Source organism: Branchiostoma belcheri, unplaced genomic scaffold, assembly GCF_001625305.1.
Source record: "Branchiostoma belcheri isolate BF01 breed outbred unplaced genomic scaffold, Haploidv18h27 scaffold352, whole genome shotgun sequence".
In the NCBI taxonomy this organism is placed as follows: domain Eukaryota; kingdom Metazoa; phylum Chordata; class Leptocardii; order Amphioxiformes; family Branchiostomatidae; genus Branchiostoma; species Branchiostoma belcheri.
Window position 1 is genome coordinate 52339 of NW_017803968.1, and position 6066 is coordinate 58404.

Here is a 6066-nt window from a genome sequence, read left to right on the forward strand (position 1 = left end):
AGCAATAGACCGCGAGTTTTCATTTCTGTCATGCAGACATCAAATATGTGCTTTGTTTAAAGTTGACTTACCGCACACATTTAGGCCTTGATATGTTACACAGGAAGATGACAAACACCTGTCTCAGAACATCAGTACACCTAGTACCTGGAGAACAACGCAGAAAGTCCGGAAACAAGGTCAAGCGGCAGCGAAACATGGTTTGGGACCTTTCATCCCCTGACACAGTATATAGAGAATACGTCTTTCCCTTTCTCTCCCCCTCACTCTTTCTCTCCAGCTACAGCTGGTCTTAGTAAACTAGATATCATAAATATAGAATTATATTTCGAGTCCTTACCCTACTCCGAGCTGCATACTCCATCCTGCAAAATGAATACAAGCGAGTTTATGTTTTCCTGTCCATCTAACAATGCTTCTTTGTGTTACAACAGGACGATGGCCTGTCTCTTAACATCAGTACACCTAGCCTGGAGGACAACGCAGAAAGAAGCAACAGCATCCCTTATGTCAGTGATGGAATGCAACCAGACTGTCTTGAAATATGATACTGCCTCCAGGCTTCAAACACCCAAGTCCTACCGATCAGTGTCAGCCGGCTCTTCAGACGTCTTGGCCGCGATGATAGACTTTTGTACCATCAACTTCCATGATGGTTCCCGAAGAGGAGGGTGCTGTATGCCATTGATTACTTCAGCAGGTACATAACACTATATCCTAGTAACATATCAGCATCATGTATTTGATAAATGAAAATGTTTAAAGGGCAGTAGCCACATGGAAAAGCTTTTTGTCACTTGACAATGTGGACTTGTGTCCTACACCACGTCTGCAATGAACACACATGGTGCCTGGGAAAGTGCGCTCAGCCCCCTCTGAAAGACATGGAGAACAGAACCACAGCCTTGCTGTTGCTGCCTCTGCACCACAGAAGACCCTGGGAGAAGTTCTACTAGACAAGTGGCACAAGTTCTTGCGGTTCAGGTATTTATAAATGCCGGGTGAGAAGTCAGGTGAGGTCATCTGACGTGTTTTTGGAGCTCTCCAGAATTTGCGTTCTGGACACATGAAATAGTCAGACTCGGTTTACTGTTTACGACTCAGCTGAAGGCATGAAGGAAGCGGTAATGTTGGTCGTGGATGACATCCGTGCTCGTGTGAATAAGGTACTGTCTGCTGCGGACATCCATGTTTACAGCGGGGACTGCGATGGATCTCCAGAAGGGGCGCTGCAAGCTTTCCGTGTCCCGGATGTACCTCTAACCTCCCACTACATTTATTCATTTCTATTGTAATAGTTTGTTTTATAGTTTTGATGATTGCGAAACCTGCAACGCAGATAAATAACGTCTGGGATGGTAGTGATGACGACGCGAGTGTTAACATTTAGATAAGAATATTAAGATACAAGTCTCCACTGACCTAAGCATATGGGGTGACACTCTCAGAATTAAGGAAAGGTTCAGAACATGGTGGGAAAACTACTTGCACAATAAAACAAAACGAAACAAACCAACCTCACTGCCCTTATCACAGCTAGGTACCCCCCCGAGAGGCTGTGGGAGCTAGCTGGCAAGGTTGCCGCTCTCCCGTCTGTCAAAAGGGTCATCCTAGTCCTACCCCTTTGGCATGTGTCTTTGCAACCTAACAGGCCCCGTTTTAATGATGAAATTCGTGTTTTTTTTTCGAAACATCTGAAGACCCTCTGCAGGTCAACCCCCCAGATTACGACTTGGCGGCATGATCGCCTATTCCGTAACGTTAAGGAGTATCATGGACTCAGGTGCAGACCGAAAATGGCGAGATGCCTCCCTTGGTTCTCATAGTTTAGAACAGCCCATAGTGACAAATGTCTCTCATCAATTTGATTCCTTTTCATTAAATGTTTATTCTAACAACAATAGACTCTTTTCCTCACATGGCAATAGATAGAGCCCCCGCCGCACGTCGCTGTGTTTTGGCACTCCTTATATAAAGACCATCCGTCTGCTGGCCCGCATTTAGCGGGCTCTGGTGGCTAAAATTGTACACAAATTGTCTCTGTAGTAAGTTATCCGCCCCACGTATGTAAAAAAATCTGAAAATGACAGCGCCAAAGATTTGCGCTGCGACACCATTTGTTTACTTATGATTACAGAAGCTCTCAGTTTCCCTGCTCTGTTCATCTATGAATATGATTGTATTCTGCCGGTTTGTGAATTAAACATATGTTCTGCCAAAACATGATTCTTGGTCGTTCCATTTTCTGTCATGATTTGAAGTCTGGCTTCGAAGTGAGAAAAGACTTTGCCGCAGGACTCATTATTATTGTTTCCTTGTCGTGTTTTCATCCGAGTCACTAAAACGTTACCTAGACCGTTGCTTCAGGATTGTGACAGGGAAGATAAGGAGTGGGGAAATTGACATGACCATTCTTCATAGCTGTGCGTCACACATAATGAAGAACGCCAAAAGCAACGTGAGTTAACAGTATTGTATTGTTTTCTTTTTATAAAGCTTTTACGTAGATTATTACTTAAAAAAGGTTTAAATGATACTGTACCAAAGAGATTTATGATTTAAATTGCAACTTAAAACTGGAAAAGATATCAATGTTTATAATACGCCTATGAAAACTGTTTTTACTACATTTCATTTTCCTATTTCAGCTACAAGTCGAACTTCAAGCTGGGGATGTAGCTTATGGTCCTGTTAGTAAACACCGCAAACCTGCGAGATCTTGATCACATTATCAAAAACATCTGCATTCTGAAGTGCTAACGGGATTTCAGAATGTGCTGCTGTATTTTTCGATGACGTAACTGTGCGAAAAACACGATAGAAGATCTACCTCTACTTGTCTGAGCCGATGAACCCATGCTGGAATCGTCAAGATGGCAGGATCTGTGGCCATGTTCAGTACTTAAGAAATGGCCTTACATCGATGTCGTGCTCTTCGATTTCCGAACACTACTTTCGTTTAATAAATATTGCAGAACGCTATCATTGCGCAAGGTCACGGTCCTCCATGCCTACACTAGATCCAGCGTCTTTTCTGTGCCTACCATTATATATACCATGATATTCACTGACTCTTCTCAACATGGAAATTAGAAACAACACTTCGTGACAGCGCACTAAATCCGACACAGCCTGGTGACAGTCAAACATTGTGAGGACAAATATTTTGGAAAGACGCATCAATGAACCATTTGGATAACGTCAATCATAGTGCCCTTCAAATTTACAAAGAGTAAACCTGAAAATTGATTTAAGCATTAACATCCAGCAAACCCATCTAACTAAGCTGAGCAAGCCCCCACCGAGCCACAGGCTCAGTCCCCGAGGTCTGGGTTTCCAAGAGGCTTGACAGCTTCTACAGACTAGCTGACTAACACACCCTGAGTAAGCTGGATGTTCTGCCATTTCCAGTCAGTGTTTGCCATTTTGTCCCTTTTGTTATCATCAAGGACAGATTGTGTTTTCCCAGTGTTCCTTGTATGGATGCTGAGATGCTTTATCCTGATGAAGACTTAGATCACCAGACACGCCCGTCTGGTCACAATCCCCTCTGGCTTGACCTGTACAAAAACATCAACAAACCAGTATGTATATGAAAAAAATAATTCAACATGTCAAAGAAAGTATCGTTAGTACTTCAATGGCATAAAATATTACATCAATAATACTTCAACATGTGCATGATTATACCCAAATGTCCACAAACCAATACGTTCTGATAAAAATTTAGTCAACTCGTATCTGACATCTCAAAAAAAACTGTTGAAAAAACTTAAGTGGAAGCAGTTGGTATAAAAATCCCTACTGGCCCGTTATGCTAAAAGAATATACTGAATAGGCAGCAGATACCAGACTGAATTATGTCCTTTACAGTTCTCAAATTTATGCTAACGACGAAATAAGCACTGGAGTGACGGCTAGCGTATTCCAATGAACAATTCTCTGTCTGTGCATCTCAGCTATTTGTGCGCAATGCAGTATAAATAAATCAGTAAACGTAATGAACCAAAATGCAACAAACTGGCGTGTACACGCACTAAAATAACCCAAAAGTATACATTGTAGTTTTAGTACAGAAAGCAACGAAGGCTACTTTGCAGGCATTAGAGCGAGGATTTCGCAGTACATGTGTTTACGTTAGCAAAGCCAGATTTTTTTTCTATTTTTTGGCCGAGTTTCATGGGCTGAACGCCGTGAGCGACCCTCGTGAAAAGAATGCGCCCTTACCAGTGACACCTACAAACCCTAATGCACACCGAAACAGCTTTTCTAGGGGAAAATTGCATGTTTTCTGGGGAAATTCTCAGACAAGAGATCGACGAACCTTACCTCACAATGGCCGCCCTGCACTGACGCCTCACTCTGGACGCCAGCCGACCACAGCATGGTAATTATATCCATCCGCTCAGATGTCTGGAGGGTCGAAAAACTACATTAAAGGGCAAAAGAAGAGTCTACATCGCCGCGACTTGGGGTTTTTCTACCAGTATGTGTTAGTTACAAACTTATTTAACTACATATTTCGCATACCGTCACTGAAGACAAGTACTTTCTGTCTCGCACTACTTTATGGCGGCGAATTGATACATTCTGTCTGGAGGGGGATATTGGGTGGGGATGGGTAAAAGTCGTGAGGCTGCTTTAGGGTTTTACAAAACGCCGTTCTACACAGCATTGGCGAGCAAATGTAAGTTTGGCCATAAATCTACGTGGTCATGAAAGTTGGTATGTCGAGAAATCTACTCTTCAAATTCACTTCTTTACATTTTCGTCTTTTTGACTTGATTTTGGCATTCTACGGCTTTGGTATCATTTTCAAAAACAATTCCTCCATTTTCATGGAGGTAACAACACTTTCCTATACGCGTATAACGCTTTTGACGCTCAGGACGACATCTTTCCAATGCCCCACATGCGGTACAGAACCTCAAGTCATCATCATGGATGGTATTATACTGGGCTTGAAAAAAGACCTCATACCGGAGCTGCAGAATGACGTCCAACATTCAGATGTAGATGTACATGTATTCTTTTGTGAGAAAGAGAACAATGAACCTTCAATTTTGCAATTCTTAAAAACCACATACATGTGCATCATGATGATATGCCGACGCAAGTATGGAAGAACTGCATCATAATGACACGACATAAAGACAGCAGGTCGGCAGTGGTATGAACATGGAACTTTTGTAACATTGTATAAAACCTCACTGGCCAATGCCTTAGTGCCTGTACCTGAATACTTTTGACCAAAAACACAGGATCAAACAGCATGGAAAAGTGGCTTCTAGTGTAAAAGCTAATATCGAGCAACAATGACAGGAGCAAAACAATGGTGTCATAATGCATCTGGGCACAAAAGAGTCTGATTCCAAATATGATGAGGCTGGCGATAGGCTACGAAACCACGGAAAGTGCAAAGAAGAGGACAAGAGACAGGTTGGACAAGGAAGCTGAAGGAAGATGTCGCAAGAAGCGCAGGGTGGGGAAATCAACAGAGTGGGGTACCTGGGACTGGGAGTCAATAAGACAAGAAGTAACATCATGGCCGGATGGAAAAGAAGTAAGCTGGAGGGCGTATGCGCTGGAGAAAGGGGTCCATAACAAGAAGGGGGAGCCGGCCAAGAATGGAGGCCAAATGATCCAAGACTGGCTTATCCAAGAGGGAATAAACAACCACAGGTTCAAGACAGTTGGAACGTCAAGACCCCAAGGTCGCGCCGCCATAAGAAACGGATCCCCACCCCACGGTCTGCAAAAGAAATGAGAAGAAGCCTGGGGCAAATGGTCAAAGGTGGGGAGAATGGTCAAAGATGGCCATGGGGAGAAAGAAAGAAAGAGAGAGGGAGAGAGAGAGAGAGAGAAAGAGCAGACAGATGTCTGTAATATGTTCTGAATATTTGTAAAAAAAAAAATATATAAAACTCATAAATGCAATGAGCCGCAGAGGGCCCAAGCCGAGAGGGTGGAGCAGCTTGCCGCCGCTGACAAAGGGGGTTNAAACCTTGATGATGGCTGGCAATTCGCTAGATGTTCAAGAGTGAGCATGCAGTAAAGTTGTGGCGC

General features: G+C 43.2%; 1 long non-coding RNA gene across 1 annotated transcript; it reads right to left on the minus strand.

Moving 5' to 3' along the window:
• Positions 1-3229: 3229 nt before the first annotated feature.
• LOC109475910 lies at positions 3230-4537 on the minus strand. Its single transcript, XR_002140580.1, has 2 exons — positions 4330-4537; positions 3230-3560 (listed from the first exon to the last, which is right to left on the minus strand). It is a non-coding gene; the product is annotated as an uncharacterized LOC109475910 (long non-coding RNA).
• Positions 4538-6066: the final 1529 nt, after the last annotated feature.